Genomic DNA, 22,253 nt, shown 5'->3' on the forward strand with positions numbered 1-22,253 from the left:
ACTTATTTTGTCTTTGTACATCTCTACTTGTAAGCATTTACCTTGTAATAACCAGCTCTGAATAATGCTCCATCCTCCTGCTTTTGTGTATGAGGAAGAGGTTAAAAGACAGAAAACAATAACCAGCTTTCTCCTCTTTCTCTGCAGTTGGTGGCTGCTGTTATAATTTGCTGAAGAGGTTTTAAGCACAAACACAACCTTCAGGATCATGAAGAAAAATACTCTTGTGTGAAAGTGTATGTGCCAGGCATCAATTTTTAAAACCCAGATCCTTTGTTTATAACCAGGCCAAGTGGTACTAATATTAGCAGGGCTCCACAGGCAGAAAACCAGTGCAAATTCAGCTTTACAAATCCTCATTTTCTTTGCCGGTTACAGAAAAATGATTTATTACCCACCTTTGCTACTTCCCTGAAAAAAAATTCCTGATGAGATAAGGGCATGAGAAGTTGAAGAGGATGTTCAAACTCCACATCTTAGAGGAACATCTGTTTCTCATGGTTATATTTCCCATATAAAACATTATGAGAAGTTTTGCTGTGTGTATGCCTGTGTCCAGTGTGTGCATTGTCACTTTTACTCCTAGTGGCCTTCCTCTGCTCATCTGTGCTCAAACACACCCTTACAGCAGCGGGGGGGTTTGTCTTGCTCAGCCATTGGTTTGGAAGAGTCAGGTGTCAACTTAGGATAGCTGTTTAGGGTCTCTTTGCAGTCAGTGGAGCAAAGATAATTGCTTAGAAGATGGTGGAGGAATTGGCCTGTGCAGGTGATTTCACTGACTCCAGAGGGACCTTAGACAACCTGCAGTGTACACAGCAGTCAGTCAAAGACAGCAAAGCTCTGCTCAGAGGGGTCTGGCTGGTGTTCTGGTTTTACATACAAATAATGCAGTGCATGCAGACTAGGGGAGCTGTTGGCTGCACCCCTTCTCTGTGCATGGAGCGTGGCTTCAAAAAAGAACTAAAAATTACTTTGAATATATTAGAATATTTGACCATACTATATCTCATTTTTGATGTCTATAGAGGAAAAAAAATCCTGCTTTAAATCATGAAAAGCTATTTAAAACTGAACTCATAAGAAAATATAATTAATTTTAATAACAATTGCAGTGATTTTATTATAGGAAATAATTCAAAGTCCAGAATGTTGGAGTGAGACTAGGAATGTACACCTCTACCACTACATATAATTTCCAGTGCTTTTTGAGTACATATTACGCCTTCATAAATCAATATTACATTACACATATATATGAAACTAAAAATGCGTATCTGTATGCAAACAGTTGATTGGTGAAGCAGGGTGCCCATCCTGAGAAAATGGGTTCCAGGTCACTATGTGGTGCATTTCTAACAGGTCTGTGTTAAGAAAATAGCACAGGGCAGTAAAATACCAAGATGTTTGTCCTTTGTCCTGGTCTGTGCACCCCACATGAGGCTGCTGGAGACTCTGCAGTGGGGCCATATTTATGTGCAGGCAGTGGGAGCAGAAATGTGCAGTGTTTGTGTGGCTGGGCTGGGTCACTCAGGCAGCCCTGGCTAAACAACCCCCAGGCTGCAGAGGAGGGTTCCAAGGTCTGCTCACAGTGCTGCAGGCTGGAGTTGCCTGTTGATCGCAGTGCACAAACCCAGGATCCAGGACCGGGTGTGGAGCACAGGCTGTGAGATTTGCTGTGAGTGTGTGCACCCAGGAGAAAGACCCCAACAAGCCAGTGTACTCAATATAACTGTGTGTACTGGGCTCCTTTTGGCAGGCTGCTTTTTCATGCTTCAGGAATTCCTGTTCTTTATACATTCCATTCCATTTTACATGATCTTAAATTCCTTTTTGGCCATCTTCTTGTTTTTATAATGCAAAGCAATGTCGGGTGACTGTATGTTTCACATCACTAAGTATATTTCATTTGACACTTCTTTTTCTCTGCAGTTCCTTAGATGCCTTAACATGTTGCTTTCTCCCTCCTGGTGTTCTCTTCTTAATGCTCTTTTCTGCTCCTTCCTGGAGCTTCCTTAATTGATGCATTTGGCTATTTGTTGCATTAAAAAAAAAGACCTTTGACTTAACAGTTTTAAGCACTTCCATTGTCTCATGTTGTCAGTTTTTCTCCACGACTTTCTTTCCTCAAAGATAAAGGGAGTGAAATTAAAATGTGTCTCTTTTTCAGACTCTAATGTGATTTCCTTAAGCATGGCTATTCTGCATAAACTTTCTCAGGGGTCACCACCAGCTTCAAAGGATTTTTTAATAAGTACAGGAAAAAAAAATTCTGTCTGGGTTCAGTTCCTGTCATGTTGGAGAAAGATGTGACCAGTGCTGGATTCATGCAGCAATATTTGCTTTTAGATTAAAGATGTGTTTAGATTGGAAATAATTTCTCTTCAACCCATGAATAGTGGGAAACAAGCACCACTGTTACTGTGAGCTATTTGGAAGAGCTCTGAATTTGAGCGAAGTCTCAGAAAAAAGATACTCAATTAATGACTGAACTCGTCCAAACTTACTAATAATCAGCATTATTTATAATAAATGTTAATCCATTTAAAAAATGGCAATGGTTTCCTCAAGCATCTGGAGGATGGCTCCCCCAGACAGATTGCAGTGGAGGGGCAGCAGATGGAAGCTGGAGCCTGAGCCTGTTCTTAACCTACAAGCTTGAAATGCAGACAAGCAGTGGGATTTTGCCCAAAAATGTGAACTGGCCATGGCCAAAATTCCTAGACAGGATTGCCTGTGCCTGGTGGGGAGTCCACAGGCACGTGTCCCCAGCCCCAGCAAGGAGCCCCATGGGGCTGGGGAAGAGGAGACAGGGGAACAAAGACTGCAGCAAATTCAGCGTTTTCATTTCCCTCAGCTGGTTTAAAGGAGGCAATATAGAAAACCCACAAAACCCAACCAAGCCCACCCTCATTCTCCTGGGTGGGTGCACTGCTGTGGGTGGGCTGCTCCAGCGCAGATGGGATGGAGCAGATTTCCCCCAACCCCAGTGAATTCTTCATCACAAGATGCAGCTCCAGAACTGCTGTGAGGCAGGATTCAGCCCTGGAACATGCAGAGGCTGGGGGAAAGCAGATTTTGGGGACCCCCAGTTTCAGTCCAGGCTGGGGTGGGCTGGCAGCTGCAGTCCAGGGGAAAGCTGTGAGCTGAGCCAGGGAGGGCTCAGAGCTGGGCCATGGGCACTGCTCCTCTCTCCTGGAGATGCTCAGACTTGTGACACACACTTGAGGCACCAACAAAGCCAGGTTTTCTACTGCAGCTGGCTCTAGAGAGCTGCAGAGATGGACTGAATTCCTACGTGGATTCCATGCCTGCAGGGACTGCACTCCTGCATGGGCTGCATGCCTGGAGGGACTGCACTCCTGCATGGGCAAACCTGGGCTGGGGGATGCTGAGGATGCCCCATGACATTCTGCAGGTAGAGGGGTTGGGATTGCCAAACAAAGGACAGAAAGCACTGTGACAGCAGGAATTCTTCCTGGGTGGGTTTGGTAGCTTTGCTGTCTGTGCTTTTTCCTCCTACCCTATTGTTCACCATTGTATTTTCTTTAATATAATCCTCACCTTTCTGTTTCATGGGGCTATGAAGCCATCAGACCCAGAGCTGGTGCAGATGAGTGTGCCCAGACCCAGAGGGATTGCACACAGGAAAAATTCCCAAATGCCTGCTCCCATGGTTGCTTTAGTTTGCAGAAATCCTCTGCAAAATCAAAGAGTGCTTTGGGAAAAATCAGAAACAAATTTTAAACCACAAGTTTCACTTCTCAGATCTGAGTTTTAATTGTACCCAGATAGCTATTTTAAGTTTTTCTGAACAAAAATCCCCTGTGGGTCAGTTTTCTTTGCTTAATCCTTAAGGGACCCAAAGATTTCCAAGTTCTTAGACAGGACTCAGTACTTTATTCTATCTGAGATATCTTTCTGATTGTCTTCATAGATCGACATGATTTAAGCAGTTTTTGGTAATGATAAGTCAATACTAGATTATTTTGCTTATAACAGGAAGTAGCAAGACACTACCTGGTCCGTGTGTATGACACTGGGAGATTTTCAAATTGCTTGGCTGTTGGGACTGCACTTCTGTTGCTGTGATGTTTTGGTGTTTAAGGAAAAGAATAAACTCAATTTGCCCACTTAACTTTAAGTATAAGAGAAGGAAAGCTGTGCTCATATGTCAGTAGTGACATTATATTCAAGTACTTCAGATGCAGAAAAGATGGCTCTGGAATATGTTTGCATGATCACATATGGGTTGCTTGAAATAATAATACCCTGCATTTAAAAACATACACCTAAACTTCTGCAGTGTGAAATAATCCTCTAGAAAACTATAAGGCATTATTTAAAAGTTTAGATTAGATTTTTAATCTCAGTTCTAGTTTTTTAACTTCTATATCAAGCACATGTCACTTACATAGTCCATTTATATCTTAATTTAATGTCTGCATATCAAATGTATAATGTACAGCTGGACTCAGCACAACATTTTCTACAAAAGGCATAGGGAGCTATTAGCCAATAAGTACTACATCTGGCTTTGGTGTAGCAGAACTTTTTCAAAGACAGAGAAATTTCTGTGATAATTAAGCTTGAGACTCAGAGAAGGAAAGAATTCCTGCTGGAGTATTAGATCTTTCTCAAAGACTGGGATCCTGGGGTTTTTTTATGGCTAATAATCTATTGTATATTACTAAAATATTTAAGGAAAGGTGCAGGCAATTATTTGCAGCTGTTACTTGGTGACTCTGTCCAGGTATTAGACAATCTCTTACACACCAGTTTAGGAATCTGTCATATTTTTGCTCACAGTCAGCTGAGTCCTGAGCAGCTAACGTGCTGTCTGCCCCGGCGCATCCGTACAAAAGGCTTTTAAATTAAAGCAAAAATTCATTTCAACAGTTAGGTTATGTTTTCCCTTGAGGTTTATAACATTGTTCACTTTCATTGCCAAGGATGTTTCCTCCTTCATGGTAAAAGCTCTATTTTTTTTTTCCATAATCCTTGCAGCCCTTGTTGGATGGAATAAGTCAAGGTGCTCCTGCCTTGGTGTCGCTGAAGGGCCCGATCCCACAGCCCAGCTGCGAGAGGCACTCGGAGAGCTGGGGGTGGAGGGGCACAGGTAAAATGAGAGAGAAATGAATGGAAAAGACAAGTGGTTTATCTGTCTGCAGTTTGCTCCTTGTCACCTACAGCTTCCTCTTAGTGAATGGGTGGCTTTCTTTTGAAAGCAACAAAGGCTTCTCTGGAAAAATTAAAATACTTGCTCGGTTTTACTCACTAATTTAGTATGCAAGAAATGTTAGTTTCTTCTCTCAAACACCAGCAGACAGATGGCAGAAAAAATATAGTAGAGTCTGGACTCCCACTGAAAGCTGACCTAGTCTCACCCCTGGCTTTATTGTTTTTCTTTCATAATTAGCTTTTGCTCAGCTTTGTCATTTTCATAAGCCTCGATATTCTTCAATTAACAAAACAGAACAAGAACAACAAGAGCTTAGGCAGCTCATGAGGTCACTTCTTGCAGGGGCTGGATTATGGCACCAAAAGAAGCCTGAAAAGCATGTATTGATCCAGTCTGACAGTTCCTGCCACATTAAGCCTCACCACAGCTGTGATATAAAGGCGCTTAGAGCTGTTATCATAAATACCATCCACTATCTTTAAAGATCATCAAAATTGCTTCACATTGTATAAGAGTTATTGTCATACAATTTGTTCAATGCATTTTAACAGCATAAATTGGTTTAGCATTTTAATACTAGCTTAAAGGTCAAATGCAGATAATTTAAACTAACATTTATCCTATGAAAGTTATCATATAAGCTCAATTTACTGAATGTGTGGAATGAAAAACAGCCGTCTTTATTATTTTGTTCATTTATCCAAAATCTAAATATAGCCATTTTTTTAAATGTTAAAGCAATTCCAGTAAAGCTGTGAAAGAACATATTTGAGGTTATTTGTCAACGTCTGTAATATTTAGGATGTGATTCTATTGCAAAATAATCTTATATTTTGTTCTGTAGAAAGGGGATTATAAGAGAAGAACATGTATTATGATCCAGAATGGAAAAATACAGCTACAGCTTTCATGATGAACTGAAGATATTAGGCAGAAACATATCTACAGATCTCAACCCCACTCACAGCTGGGTGTCTGCTCCTCTGTAGTCCTGTTGTGCACAGAAAACTCCCTCCCAACTTGTGGCTCATTGAACCAAAAAAATATGGAAGATAAATGGCTGTTTGAGAGAAAGAAATAAATTAGTGATCATATGGGTGGAAGGCAATATAGTCAATAACATCAGCAAAGACAAATAGGCCAAGTCTTGTAAAACACACTTTCCCAAGGGGATCTCCTGGAGTTTTTCTGCTGTAGGCAAGAATTGCAAGATGTTGGTATGACCTACAATAAACTGTTCAATCAACAGAGCTGGAACAGCAACCAGGTCCCAGAGGAAACTTCTGTTCCCACCCAGAATGCAGCTGGGGAAGAGTCAGTGGCCTGCTGGTCACACTGCCTGGGTGGGATGGGATAGACCCAGACCACATCTCCTGAGACTGATCTGAAGCACATCAGACCTAACACTTGTGCTGTCAGGGGCTTGTCTGACGTGTGTCTTGTCCCAGAATCTTTTTCAAACTGTTGTGTAAACAAGCGTTTGGAGGAGCAGGAACTGGAGCAGAGGTTTCCAGCCTGGTAACAGACTTCTCTACTCATCAAGTTGCAGGGAAAATTTCTCAAATGAGTTGATCATCTACATACTTAAGTTTTGTACTTTGTGCTTGGGGCAGAAGAGGCAAAAGCAGTAAAATCAATTTTGTTAAATTTCATATAACTTCTGAAGCCAGCAGACAATTTCCTGTATCATTCTGACTGTGATCATTTGATCACAGTTTCTAGAGTCAAGATATCTGCCCAGTGCTCATCCACAGTTGCAGTGTCATTTATTTTGCAGGACAAATAGACAAATTTTTACTGGGGCTTGAGCTGATATCACCAGAGCTCCCCACAGCCTCGTGGCATCCCTTTGTCCATCTCATCCTCACTGGGAGCCTGCCCCAGGCTGCAGGATTTGCCTCCTGGGGTTACTGCCAAGCTCCTGCCCTCTCTCTCCTTGGTGGCTGCCAAGAAGCATGTGCAGCATTCAGAGCACTCACACTATTTGTGGTGAGATGGGGGAAACACCAAAACCAGACTCTTTTCTAAGTGTAAGGAAACAGCAAAAAACAGTGGTGATGCCCTGAACACTCAATCAGCGCCCAGGGATTTGCAGGCAGGGACCTTTCCCAGCCAGAGGTGTTTCCCAGGCAGGTGACAAAGGTAAGGACACGAGTGCTGGGCACAGGAGGAGCTGGCACCAATGCAGAATTTGGAAGGCTCCCTTGCTTCCTGGTTTGTCTGGTCAGCCCTAATTTCATTCAATCTGCAAGGGGATTTTAATTTTTGTTCCAATCTTTTTTCTTCACTGTTTGAGCAGTCTAATCTGATGAGACAACTCCTAATCTAGTCTTAACTCTCCCATGTTTTTTCAAGCCTGATGTTTGTAAGCATTTCTAACAAGCTTCTAACTGTACAAATTAGCTAGCTTAATAAGCATTATAAAGGAGCATAACTGTCTGCATTACCAGAGGTCTTGCTGGCTATGATATTGTGAGATGAAAGATTGAGTGCATGAATCATTTGTAATAACAAATTTGACTTATTATTCTATTCATGAATAGTCAAGAAAACAAGCTGGTTATGTCAAACAGTTGTATAATTGAAATTCTTTTGACTTTTTTCTACTTCTTTTTGGTATTTTTCCTCTGGAGACACAGGGGTGGAGGGAATCACTTTTTTTTTGTTTGGGGTTCTTTTTCCCCTTTTATTAGAGAAAAAGGAAACTCGAAAAATTGCAAAACCATTGTCACTTTAAATTTTGGTCTCAGTGACAAAACAACAACAAAAAAATAGCCCTTTTGCCTTTTTATCTAGAAGTAATAACAAAAGGATTGAAGAATTTTGTCTCATTGGACAAATAATTGACAGTACTGTTCCTCTTTTTCATTGTCAGTGGAAACTTCTGGTGTTGTTCCTTCAGTGGGACTCACAGTGAGAGCAGCACATTGCAAAATCTGCTGATAATATTCCATACTCCTGGCACAGCACACCTGCTCTCCTCCAAGCTATGCTTCATTTTAAGATGTGAAGGGGTGTCTGTGCCACTTGTCTGAGCAGAGTCACAAGTGAGTCTCTGAACCACCCATGAATTTCATTGTTTTGCTGCACTCCCGAAGGTGTGTTGGGAGCGACCCAACGTGCAGTAGGGTTACCATGATCACTTCATTTTTACCACCTGCTGATAGAAAAAACCACACCTGATGTCTTGTAAAGGAAGGAATGGCAGGAAGCATAAGAATTACTGGGGCAGGGTGGGGGGGGAGGTTCTTGTTTTGGGGAGATTTTTGTGCAAAAATGTTATCATTTATATGAAAGGAAGACTTAACATTTTTATTACCATTTTTCCTCCTGTATCTCAGAAATGGTATCATTCCTGAAATCACCAGAATTATGCAAAGAGGATTATGAGATGCAAAGTGAGATGCCAAACCCCAGTTTCCTTCCCATCTGTACAAGCTTCTGTAAGAAGTCCATGAGTTTTAGCAGAGTTAATCTGATTCATTGAGATCTAAAAGAGATCTGTCATTAGATCACAAAGTCAGCCTTGTAAATAGCATATACTGAGAACAATTCAAAATGATTTCTGTGGTAACAGATATCATGTCTTTTATTTAGAAACACTACTTACTGGTCCAGATGTGTCACTATATCACCATCATTTCAATAGTAATTCCGTAAAGAACTTATACAAAATCTCTAAGGAGTTTCATTTTGCTCTGGTAGGATGTGATCATATTATTTGTATTTCTAAACATGAGAAAATTGAAAGAAATGGCACACCAGAGACGTGAATTTAACCATGCCCTTACTTCCTCCTTCTCAATGGGTGTTCAGAACTCAAGGAGACTCAACCTGTTGAATTCACACAAATTCCAAAGGCTACTCACATAAACCTTAAAATTTCAGCCAGAATGTACCTTACAGCTCACTGCTACGTTGGTCCCAGAATCACTGAATTGCTGAAGTTGGAAGGGATGTCTGGAGGGCATCTGGTCCAACTTCTTTGCCCAAGCAGGAAACTAATCTAAACAATGAAATCATTGTTTGGAAATTTGGAAATCATATGAATGTCAGCTACATAAATTACTGTTAGAAACCAGGTGAAAATAGCCCATGCTCAACTGGAGATTTAACAAAATGAGTTCAAACCTTGTCTCTTTCCTATAATACTTCTAGGTGTAAAAACAAATGAATCTTCCACGTATTTTCACTCCCCCCACACCTTGAAAATACCTGTGTGGGTCTCTGTGGTTGAAATGACCCCGAGGTGTTATAAAGTCTCTTTTTCCCAGTCTCGAGATTGAGGAAGGAGTCAGGATTCTTCTATTCTTCTGTTGTGGTTTTCAAGGTTGTTTATTCTCTGTTATCTATAACATTCTATTTCTGACCTGCTGAGGTCTCTCCGGCAGGTTGGTTTGTGGCACATTGACCGCCTTCAGGGGCAGCGTTATCTTTTTATACTAAAAACTATGCGTACATTATTTACAATAATTTTCCAGTACCTATCACCTATGTTAGACAGTCTGCTTCTACTCTAAACCAATCCAAAAGTGCCACCATCACCCAGAAGATGGAGGCTAAGAAGAAGAAAGAAGAAGGACAAGGCACACCCAAATCCCTCCATCTTGGCTTCTGAACCCCCATTCTAAAAACCCCAAAATTCTACTTTTCTACCTTGTGATAAACTAACTATCATTCTACTTAAACTCTCGTGGCTTGCAGTCTGCACATAAAGTTGGTAATTTTCTCCATGGGCTATAATCAAAGCCACAGGTGTCTTTGGCTCCATACCAAGGTCTCTGAGCCCACGGCCAGGGGCTGGAGCCATCCAGGGCAGCCAGAGGGATGTCCTGGGTTCTGACGTGTGTGTGCACACAGATCCACAGAGCAGCTCCCTGAGACAGAATCCAGCTCTGAGCATCCACATACGTTCTTACCTACGCCGCATGTGTTGAGCTGTCACATGGCCCACGGCACGGCCGACACCGAGGATGAGAGATAGGCAGGGAATGCTTTGAAGCTGCTCTGTCAGTGCTGGAGACTGAAGGATTATCCAACTGTTCTCAATAGTGCTACCAGCTGCAATGTATTCTCACTTAGGCATTCTTGAAAGCAAAGTGCTCTGGTCATCTGGAAAGGTGAAATATTCCATCGTTTTGTTCTCTCACCGAGGGGACAGTGAGGCTGTGATTGATATGAAAAGACTCCTAAATGAGAGGTCCCAGATAATCTTTGTGGCCCATTTTTGGGTGTGTTTTTTATTTTTTCCCTCAGCTTTATTAACAAATGAGAGTCAGTGTTTTATAACAAAGACCCCTACACAAGTCAGTAATATTTCAGGGGTTATAGGCTGCCGCAGTTTGGCAGGAAATATAAGATTTAGTTAATAATTTGTATGTTGTTGTTGTTTTGTTGCATTTATCATCTAAACTCTTCATGACAAATAGAAATTTTACTAATTTTATAAGGAATTTTTCTTCAGCTTTTTAAGAGTAAATGGAACAAACCAGAGTGAGCTATTTACCCAAGAAAAAATTATTACAAAGGAAAGTGATTGTCATTTGAGATATTGTCACCTCAGGAAAAAATATACAGCAATATGACTAAATTTTTCTCTTTCTAGGGTTTGTAACAAGGTCAAAGCCATTTACTCAATGTATTTGGGATTAAAAGATACTATTTTAATACAGAAAAGGGAGGTGACTCAGATTGATGTTCACAGTCATGGATCCCTCACAGAAAAGACATCTCCAGACTCTTCACTCCTTCTTCCTCTTGCAGTGCTTTCTTAAGCACTTCCCAAGCACCTCTTATGCAAAAAAAAAAGAAAAAAAAAAAAGGAAGGAGCAGACACTGACTACGAGCACAGAGTGACCATGATGTGTGTGTGTTACAGAATTTATGACCTCAGAAAATGATTTTGTGTAATCAGTGACCTCTCCTTTGCTATTGCAGTCATGTTTGTTTCTGTCCTGGATGTTAAATCACGACTGCCACATACAAGAAGGGAAGACATTCTAATTACTGGTTTTAGTAATTCAGATCCCTTTAATCTGGCTCACATTTACTGGGATGATAATGTATTACTGCTCCCTCTGACACAAATACCCCATTCTGACACGAGTGTCTGTCCACAGAGCAATAACCTGAGCCTGAGGCCCTGTAAGTCAGCCTTGCAGGGAAGGAGAAACCAGTGACACCATGTCTAGGGATATTCTAAGTATAAATTGTTTTGTTTACATACATAAACCAGGCCCAGTGTTAGAAGTGGTAAAACAACACTTTGTTCCAGGCGATTATTTCTTTAAGGAATGTTTGCTTAACAATCATGTTTTGTTGTCAGAGAATAATTATCCTAATAATAAATACTTAATCAGAGAGGAAAGGGCATAGAATATACCAGTGTCCTCTAGCTTTTTTCAGACCCTTATGCTAAAAAGGCAATTTTATGTGTCGTCTCAAATGGAAATTTTTGCACACATGCCAGGAACTTGAAAAGCTACATGTAAAAATAGGACTTAAAAACACTTGCCATAATAATATTTTCTTCTTTAGCCAATATTCCAGTGCATTTCTTGCTTGTCATTACTTCAAACTATTGGACTTTGACCCTTCTTTGAAGTCTGTGGCATATGCTGAAAATTAAGCAAGCCTTAAGTGTTTAAAGGATTGGTTTCACTTAGAAATAGCCAATATATTTAACTTCCAGCACTAATTCTAAACTTCTGTCTTCAGCAAATTGTGTCTCATGATGACAATAAGTACACTCATGCTGTGTGTCTGTGACTTTTTACAGTCAGTTATATACCCTGTGTTCTTCCAAAGTGCTTGTGGCCAAAGCATGTGGCTGTGCAAAGCCATGGCACAAAAGGTGGTGTCACCTTGCTGCCAAGTTTTTCAAGGAGAGTGAAGACCAGGACATAAAGCAAATTACAGCTTTGGTCTAATAATAAATGCATGTGATTAGCCAAGAACGAATGTACATGGATTAAAACCTACAAGTTTTCTTACAAGTGACAATATTCAAGATTTGTGGTCCAAATTCTTGGCAGAATTGAAAATCATAGCCCAAACACAGTGTGGTGGAGTTTGGGATCATTTAGCAGCTCATTATGTCAGAGTTTCTTTGGCAGAATGATAATGGCTGTTCTCCATCCCTTAACCCTCTCCAGCCCTGTGAGACCTGACGTTGTTTTTCCAGGAGTGTTTCTTCACCTGCTGAGGCAGATGGGAGCCCACCTCCATGCTGTAATGCCTTCTGCTCAGCTGAGATCCTGCTACAGAAATAATTGAGGATATGGGGGCAGAGGATGAAGCAGCACACGATCTGCATGGTTACCTGCTGCATTTTCTCAGAGATAAGCAGAAAGGATGGGTGATTGTTCCCATTAATGTCACTTCCATCTCCTTGGTACAGAAGATGGGTTGAGCCTTAATGAAGGGACTTCGGCCAACCTGGCAGAAGAGGATTGGAGGATCCCTTATTCCCTTCCCCTGTGCTCAGGGAATTTTTCCATACAAGGATATAATTGGAAATGGAAGACCTAAACTACAAACTGCAAGCTTACTTTTCCAGTGTGATGCATCCACCTCCTTGGATTAACCCAATAACCACACAGAGACTCTGCAGTTGCCTTTAGGGCCAGAGAGTTCAGTTTTATGGAACTTGAGGGAAAGTCTGAAGTCTGTTTGTCCAAGCTGACATCCCCACAGTATAAACACACAGGCCATAACACTCAAATCCTGGTTTATAAGTTGGTGCATCCCATTTTAATCAAGCTGTTTTCCTCTATGAGGTCACATACCAGCTGAGGAAGACAGTGGGTCATAAATAGTGAGTTGCAGCTTAACATGCCAGGGTGTCCCAGGCAGAATACAATATTTGAGACAATACAATGATTGCAAAATCCTTAAATACTTTCCTAACATTGAGACTGCAATTATCCCACAAACTTAATGGGAGCGCTGTCATGATTGATGTCAGACATGGCTTAGTCATCTACATGAACATCACAAAACCAATTAGGTTGGAAAAGAACTCCGAGATCAAATCCAACCTATGGACCCATCACCACCGTGCCAACCAGACCATGGCACTGAGTGCCACATCCAGTCTTTCCTTAAACACCTCCAGGGATGGTGACCCCACCACCCTCCTTGGACAGCTCATTCCAACACCTAATCACCCTTTCTGTGATGAATTTCATCCTAATGTCCAACCTAAACCTCTCTTGCTGCAGCTCAAGACTCTGCCCTCTCATCCTGTTGCTGGTGGCCTGGCAGGTAATAGACAAAAGACAGTTATTACATCCCTTTAAAAATGCACTGCAAATTTCTTGCTCTTGCTGTGTAGTAGGGTTTGAAGAAAACCCAAAATCAAACAAAAGTTTTTGCTCACTTGAAAACTCTAAGTCAGCCTGAAGTAACAATTCTTGGTACAGATGAGAACTATCTGCTTTTGGAGAGAGCATGCACAGAGGAGCAGAGTGATTGGTCCCAAACCTTGAGGCCTTTCACTTCATGTCCTGAGTGACTGTCAATGACTTATGCTGAAGATTGTGAAATGAAAAATGTCTTAGACAATAAAATCTCCTTTAGGTCTATTTACATTGAAGATATGGGGGGTTTTTCAGCACTGCAATACTGTGTTTCATTTCAGGTGGGTTAATTTCTGTGGTTACATCAGGAAAAAGACTGATTCCTGTCAGAATTCAAATGGCTTTTGATTGCACACAGAGAAATAATGAAGTGTGAACCAATAAAAAATTAATTATGAACCATTTTAAACTGCTTTCTCAACCTAAGCCATCATTGGTTTTAATTTTCTTTTTTATAAGCTTATTTGAAAGTCCAAAAGAAAACAACTTGAATTCAAAGATCATTTTTAGAATCTAGGAACTAAATACTTGATCATGTTTAAGTTAACGTGTCTGTATTTTTTAGTTCTTTCATACCCTTTTTGCTTGACTGAAATGAGTTTCAATGTTTAGCCATTTTAGGATGTTAATTAAGTGTTAATTTCTGATGCCTGTCTCACTCCAAAATTCCATTTCTGGAAGGATATTACTTGCTAACAACCTCCTTGTCAGTTCTCAATAGAGAATGACATTTAAAAAGTGGAGAAAGCACTCTGAAAATGATAGATTTCATATGAGTAGCAGGGTTAGCTCAAATGTGTTTTTGTGAACTGGGCACTCTATCATTTGAGTAATAGGTGAAGGGTAATTTTATTAAGTAACCTAAAACCTAAAATCAAGATGAAAATGAGGAGATTTAGAAGGCCCTCCACCTTAGACAGAACAGCCAAGTACTAGGACCTGACAGGTATGATAAAGAGCTTAGATGCTCTTCTAATATTGTTCTTGCCATAAGCCCCCAGGCTTTGTTCTACATGCTTAGTTAAACTGCTTTTATCTTACATAAATCCTGGTAAGCTACTTTAAGATCCATCAGACTACCTCAATTGCCATTTAAGTGTTTTTTTCTGCACTAACTGCTTCTTGTTAAATAGTTTGACATTTATGTGTCTAGACTTGGGTTGTTTTGATATTGATTTTGGAAAGAATGATAATGGAGTATAGTGGTAATATTACTTTTGCTGTCATACCTAGTAGCAATATATCTCTTTGAACTTCTTGTGTTAAGAGCAAAATCTACACATATGTAGGTCTAAATTTAGGAGGTTCTTCAAAGCTAGTATTCTGCTTTGTTATTTTTCTGTTGCTACTAACATTTCTTCCTTACATTGCTGAGGACCTTTATTTTTGAGGAAAATATGTCAGAACACAAAGCTTCCAGGTCAGTGTCTGCACAGGAAAGAAGGTTGTGCTATCAGCTGACTCTCTCCCTCCCTTCTCCCTCACTAATGACCTCACTGTGGGTATGGAAAGCTGCTTTCTGTGGATGCTTAAAGTCTACATAATAAGCCAATCACTTTTAAGATGTTTACTGCTATCTGTTAAATGAGATGAGCTTTAGGCTGACTTTCCACCTCATCCCCCCACAATGTGTTTCGTTGTTTGCCTATCTCAGACAAAATACTGGAAAGAGTCTTATTTTTCTGTCTTTGGTTTAAATAGAGCTATCTAATGTACAACAAAGACAAAGAATTTTAGGCAGAAAATGTGGAAGTCACCAATTAAAAAAAACTCTCCAACATGAGATAGGAAGTTCTGAACTATGAGATACACAGGCAATAAAGTCAACCATCAACATTTTAACACCTATATAGCTTTACTATATTAGTATTAAAATATCACATCAAATATTGTATCAATTTTGTATGTTAAAATCTTCAAAGCCAAGCTGATGACAGTGTTGACCTTTAAAACTGCCCAGGTGCTTTCCTCAGCTTTAATTTCAAGCCTTTGATAGTGTAAGGATATGGAGGTCATCTTTTGTGAGCAGAAGGAAAGAGATTTCACCTGGAAACAATTGAGTTAGACTTTTTCATGCTTTTTTTTTCTCTGCCTCTTCCACAGGGGCTTCGGTTCCTCTGTTCTCATCCGCTTGCTTCCATACCCTGCTGATAATTGGGGCAGTGGAACTGTGCTGGGATGGGCACACAGGGATGGCACCTCAGCTGCTACAGCTGAGACTCCTGACATGTCCTCAGTTGCACAGGTCTCCAAGGTGTTACAGCTCTGCTGTCCTTCCAATATTTAGATATGAGCAACTTCAAAAAGGGCATTTCTGGTTAAAGCAAATATATCCTGAACTAGTCAGAAAAAACCCCACACCAATATTAAATACATAAGTTGAGAACATACAAGGTAGCAGTTTCCTGTAATTTCCTGAAAGTGAAGAAAATCACAAATAATCTGCCTTTTTCTATATTCCTACACTCTTCTATCCAGGAGACATCTCTCTCCAAGATTCTAATTCTTCTCATTCAATATGTGTGTATTACAGCTTTTTCCCTAAGCAAAATAAAATACTGGCCAGTGGCTGAGGTCCTTCCAGCGGTGATTTAGGACACTTAACATCCCTGGGCTCAGGGCAGCTCTCTCACAGTGCAATGGTCAGGAGGAAAATGGCCCCATGAAACCCTCAACTGTGATGACTTCAACAGCATTGCCAAACATCATACTCAAGAAATTGAGTGAATTTTAGTTCAAAAGTAGCGAGTGCTGCTCAGCCAAGTATTTACACTCAGAAGATGGCTGAGCACTGCAAAACACATGTTTTTCTCAGTAGAAAAATATAAGCACCAGGCCATTTTTACATTTATTTAAGGAATTGCCAGTAAGCCTTAACTATTCCACTCCCCATGACACTATCAATCTTAGTGGACAGGAATTGAATTTGTAAATTATATGTTTCTAAGTGAAAAGAAAATCTCAGGGGTATTTATTTCATTTCACAATGGTCATGTATGTCTTACAGTCTGTTCTAGGAAAATCCAGCCTAAATAATGAATCAAACCCTGTAAACCCATGGACTAAGGCCAGAGTCTCCTCTATTTCTGTCTCCTTCTCCATCAATGAGCTGAAATCTGTAATACATGTAGAACTATCATACACATAGATCCAACTCCAGTTTTCACCACAGTGATGTAAAATGACTGCCCCAATAACTTTCATGGCCACTGAGAATTTAGTTTTTCTAATATTCCAAGGCTCAAAGACCGTTCAATTATCACTTTTCTTCACTCAAATATTTCATGTAGCCTGACAGCCAAGTTAGCTGGGCATTTTTACATAGTTGTAAAAAACTCTGGATAGAAGACTTGACTTTTTCAAACAAATATTAGATTTTCAGGGAAATTTGTCCCTTTCAGGAGTTCCGGTGACTATTTCAGTTTTATGTAATCCTTGTGTAAACGTGATGGGTTTGACTTCACACTATAATTTCTTCTGCAGAGGGAAATGCACATTCCCTCTATCTTTGGCTCAGCAAAACTCATCTTTGTCCAGAACTACCCAGCAAATCCTGTCCTCTCTGGTTTCTTCTTAAATAAAAATTTCATGCCTGTTGACTCCAGTGCTACTTATGATTTCAAGATCACATGATCATTCTTATGAAAAACATGACAGAGCAATACAGGTGGAAAGCAGCACAATGTCTCTGTATGTCATGCTTGAGGGCCATAACAAGACATTGATGCTAAAAAAGAGTTCTAAAATTTCACTCTAAATGGTGAACAACAGAACCCAGCTCCTCATCTACAGGGTAAGGCAGCCTTCCATCCATACACTGCACCCTGCCTTTTCTGAGCCTTACCTAAAACTGTGGAAAAAGCTTGGAGTGATAAAATATACCTTAGACATAATGTTTTTCTCTGAATTATCTGAGTAATAGAACTAGTTGTCCAGGCTTGCACAATACTCAGCAGAAAGACATGGGAGCTTCTAGAGATCAATTTCACTCAGCCAAATCCAGATGGATAAGACAGTGGCTGAATTACCCTCTGGAAACTCTTGGTTTAGATGGCTATTAAGAAAATTTGGATGACTAATTTAGAATAAATGCCTACCAGCAAAAAATAAAGTGGAAGAAAATAATTTGTCACATAAAATATAAGATACTGGGTGTTTCAGCAGTCTGGGCTCTGTGGAGTGTATTCAACCTGCCTAAATTTTGCCTTTCACTGTAAGTTTCCATTACAATCAGTTTGGTGAAATGGACATTTCAAGGACCTTTCCCACCTGCTTTATCCATCTGTCTTTAATTCCACCTAGCTCCAAAATGTAAGTCACCATTCCCACTACCATTTTATGTGCTTCCTTGCTAATGAGAGAAAAACATTGACAACTGCTCAGTCTGCCTTACACAACGGGAGACCATCCACTTAAATTTTAATATTGGTATGACTCAATGCTCTGCCCTTTCAGGCATTTTTCTGGGGCATGTCTGCAGAGGTGATGGACACTTTCCACATGCATGATGAGCAAAAGTGAATGCTGTTTAGTTCTCTTGGCAAAACATAAAGCCCAGATCTTTAAAAAAATCAAAATAAGTGAGAAGCAGACTAAAATTAATGGGACCTAGTCCTTTAGGGATGTAATTAATCATCTTTGAATCAGAATGAGCTCATGGGAAAAATAAATCCTTGTCTGTTTGGGGAGAAGCAGATACTTTTACTGTATGGATACTGGTCTGTTATGAGGGAGTAGTAGATGAATAAGGTTTATTCTCTTCCAGAATTCTTGACAAGATTTTAGAGTGGTTGCTCTTTGTAATAATTGTGATATTTTATACAGTGATATTTTGTGACAAATTTGACCTCAAATTATTTTAGTGTTACAAACTTCTGTTTTCATTGCATTATATATATATATATATATATATATATATATATATGTATTTTTCTATTTAGTTGCTTAAAGCAGTTCACAAACTAGATACAAATGAAATCTTGATGGACCAGATGTTTCTTTCCTAGACTGCAAAGGCTTCAGGGTACATTAGAGACAACTTAATAAGCCTAATAACACAGTGGTGGTCCACAGAACTTGCCCATTTTAGATCTCATAAAGTCCTAGTAAAAGTTCCAGTACCACAGGCTTCCCTGAAAAACCTCAGACTGGTACTTCTAGTCCGTAAAATTTCCAAAATATTTTGGAACTTTAGAAGCTGGTTTGTAAACACTTGTGAAATCAGCTGAATTCAGAAACTGGAACAGAGTAATTAATTAACCACCATTTTGGTGGTTGAAAATACAAGCCATGCAACCTGTGAGATTTCTGCAGCATCTAAAGGTCAGCTTACACTTTGCCGTAGAGGAAGTGACTTGGTACTGAGGCAGCCACACTTTGCCAACTGCTTTGCCGAGTTTGGAGCCTTGAGCCGTGAGCGTGGTGCCAGGGCAGAGCAGACCAGTGAGGAGCGGCCTTTGTCCCGACAGCTCCTGCTGCTCATATGGACAACAGGATTCCCACAGCCTGGGGCTATCCTGGTGTTGGGACACCTTGTGGATGCTCTGACTGTCCACTGTCACACAGCCAGTGTGTTTTGTGGCACCACCAGCACACCTGAGGGTCATGGACCTGCTGTGGAGGCAGCTGTGCATCATCTGCCCCAGAGAGCAGTGGGAGGACCCTGGGAGTGCTTGGAATCAGCTGATGGTCTTGAATCTGTCTGGAACTGAAAGCAAGTCTTGGAGAGGCAAGGACAGCTTCAGGGGAAGAGATACTTGAGGGTAGGACACTGGACAGAGGAAGAAAAGAAGGCAGGAAGAAGACAGATATCAGCTAGTGGGTACATCAGGGAGGGATTAGTAGACAGAAATGCTCCATGAAGATGTACCTATTGTGAGATAAAAATGGATATGTCAGGGGAAGGTAGAATTTTGGAAAAAGGGTGTAGACAGATGTCCAAAAAAAAAAATGAGAAGGACATACATGATAGAGAAGACCAAGAAAAATTGGTTTTGTTCAGGTCAGTGCTAATCAGAGTCAGCAAAGGTAATAGGGTCTTGTCCAGAATGTCCTGAGTGATGGCTATTTATCTTCAAAGGAGAATTTGGATTCCAGCTGCCCTTGCTGTTTAAATAATCCTACACTGTCTAAGTAAACCTCATAAGCATGCCAGGGCAATTTTACAACCTAGAAATTGGGAAACTATTCCTGCTTTTTAATGTGATAGCAATAAACAAGTATCAAGTGTGGGAACAATTATATAATAATAAAAATGAGATGAAGAATGTACATGTTCCCTTTTCCCATCCAAAAAATAACCCTCATTGTTGGAAATTAAACTTTTTTTCCACCAGACTGCAATGATAAATAAGAATGGGTGTAGTTAAAATAAAAGTCACTCTAAGAATAGCTGTTCTGGTTCTTTGTAGTCCAGTTGGAAACCACTCTAATTTGAAAACTGGACACATGACAACGGCAAAAGACTCTAACTTGATAACTCTCAGGCTCTACAGGTGGACCAAGTATGGAGTTATGAGACCCAATAAAAATAATGGTTGGACAGATATTGAGTTCATAAAATGATGGCAGCCAGGCACGGAGTATAATACGATACAGATGTAGGTGTATCGCTCTGAATAGTTTGCACTCTGTTTCAACAATAAAAATGTGTGATGTTTCCAGTACTCGCCACCAACCATATGAGAAAATAAGTTTTTCATCTGGTTTCAATATAAAACACACCATCCTAAAATCAATTGATATTTCATACTCTTTGTATTCTTCTTTCCTGCACATGCAGGAAGTATTAATGGTGACATGATTGTATGTTACTGCAGTTTAACAAAATGATCAGGAAGACAAGCTATGTTAGCAACATTATTCAGACATTTAATAGCATTTATCCTTTTAACTTCATTATAGTGAATGCCCCAAGGCCCAAAGAGAGTTATTTTTAACATGACTTCAGACAGAATGGAGTAACTTCTCATATGAACATTGCTGGCCTCTTTACAGAGATATATTACCAAGGCTGCAGGATACAAAAATAAGGGGCTGCCACCCCTTATTTTATTCTGTCTCCCCTCTGCCCTCACTCTTCCTTGCAACCAATCCATGTGGTCAGTTCTCTCCAGTTTCTCCCTAAGGTCAGAAACAAAAGTCTCAGCCCTGAGGCCTTCACAGCTGTTACCACTCTCCAGATGTCAGCACTTGCCTGTCCCTTGTCCCTCTTTCGCCCCTCCTCCAAAAAAACCCCAAATCTGTTTAAGCTTGCATCTTTTTCCATGTCTCCCTTCAGAAGCAGTGCAAGCTTCTCACAGAAGCTGAGTGTGTGCGTATCTGCATGTGCATGAAAAATGATCTTTTTCTCTGTAAGTATCCTCAGCATCCCCCCTCAAAAGAGAGGAGTGGGGAGGGGGAGAAGGAAGGAGAGACCTTGTCCTGTCTTGAACACAGCAGAGTCCTTGGATGCCATCAGATGCTGGTGATCCCATTAGTGCCCACATGGCCAAGCACTGCTGTCACTCCCCCAGATAATTAACCCCACTTTCACCATTCCTCACTTCAGTGAGAGCAAAGCTTCCGGACAACATTGTAACCACTGACATGTTTATAGACCAATTGTACACTGTCTTGCTCTATTTTTATTTCTCTTCTCCCCTTTCATTTCATTTGGTATGCTCATTCCCTTCTGTTTCCTTTACACTTCTTCATCACCCTTTGATTTTTCCCCTCTTAACCCACCAGTTCCTGTTCTTGTCCTTTTTTCCTTAACTATTTTTATGCCTCAACCATATTTTTTCTTCTCGATTTGGTTTTCTTCATCCCTAATATTTGTTTATTTATGTGGTGCTGTCAGGTTGGCTGATGACACTTCTGTAATTATAGCAACTAGTCCCAGCAGTTACTCTTTGTTCTTGCAACATTTCCTACCTTTTAACTTCTTTTCCCCTTGAAATGTAAGTTTCAAAGGTATATTTGTCACCTCTTGTGTGAGATGAAAAAGAGATGTTTCTCTGTTCTCAAAAGACTCACTTTTCATTTTCTCCTTTGTCTCTATGAAGGATTCAATTTTGTTGGACTATTCTTTTAGCAATGCAAAGGATGAAGAGTGAAGGCAATCTCAGGATTGCCTTTCATGGATAGTTTTCTTCCATGGTCTATTTTTTTTTCAAGGGTGTCCCCACTCAATGAACTGCATTTTCATAGCTGTGAAGCACTATGCATGTTGTTCACAGACCTGTCTCCTCCCTCTGTACTATGAATCTCCTACATGGACTTCTCATCTATTTCCTGTATTGTACTTTGGTAAATCCGCGATTTTAATTATTTCACTCAGGGGATGCTCACTGTTCCTGGTTTTGTCCATCTTCTCACATAGTTCTGCCATGGGCTTGACCGGTTTCATATCCAGTGGGACCCTTTATAGTTAGCTGTCTTTCCCTTAATATCTAGGTTAGCAACAAGTGCACATCAGATAAAACATATTTTTCCATGTTGCATTGCTCAGGTCACCCTCCTGTCTCCCCCAGCCTCTGTCATGTCAAGGTTTATCCCCCTAATATTAAACATAAAAGGTTGTGGTTGTTTTCTTTTTTCTCCAAATGGATCTCATCCTTTATAAAGCCCTATGTAAATCTTCTTCTAAAAAAAAAGGAAAATACCCAGTACCACACGGTCCTTCTAATCCTGCAACACACAGTCAGTTTGCTTTGTACCATTCTATTTACGTA

The sequence above is a fragment of the Camarhynchus parvulus genome, chromosome 4 (genome assembly GCF_901933205.1).
Source record: "Camarhynchus parvulus chromosome 4, STF_HiC, whole genome shotgun sequence".
NCBI lineage: Eukaryota > Metazoa > Chordata > Aves > Passeriformes > Thraupidae > Camarhynchus > Camarhynchus parvulus.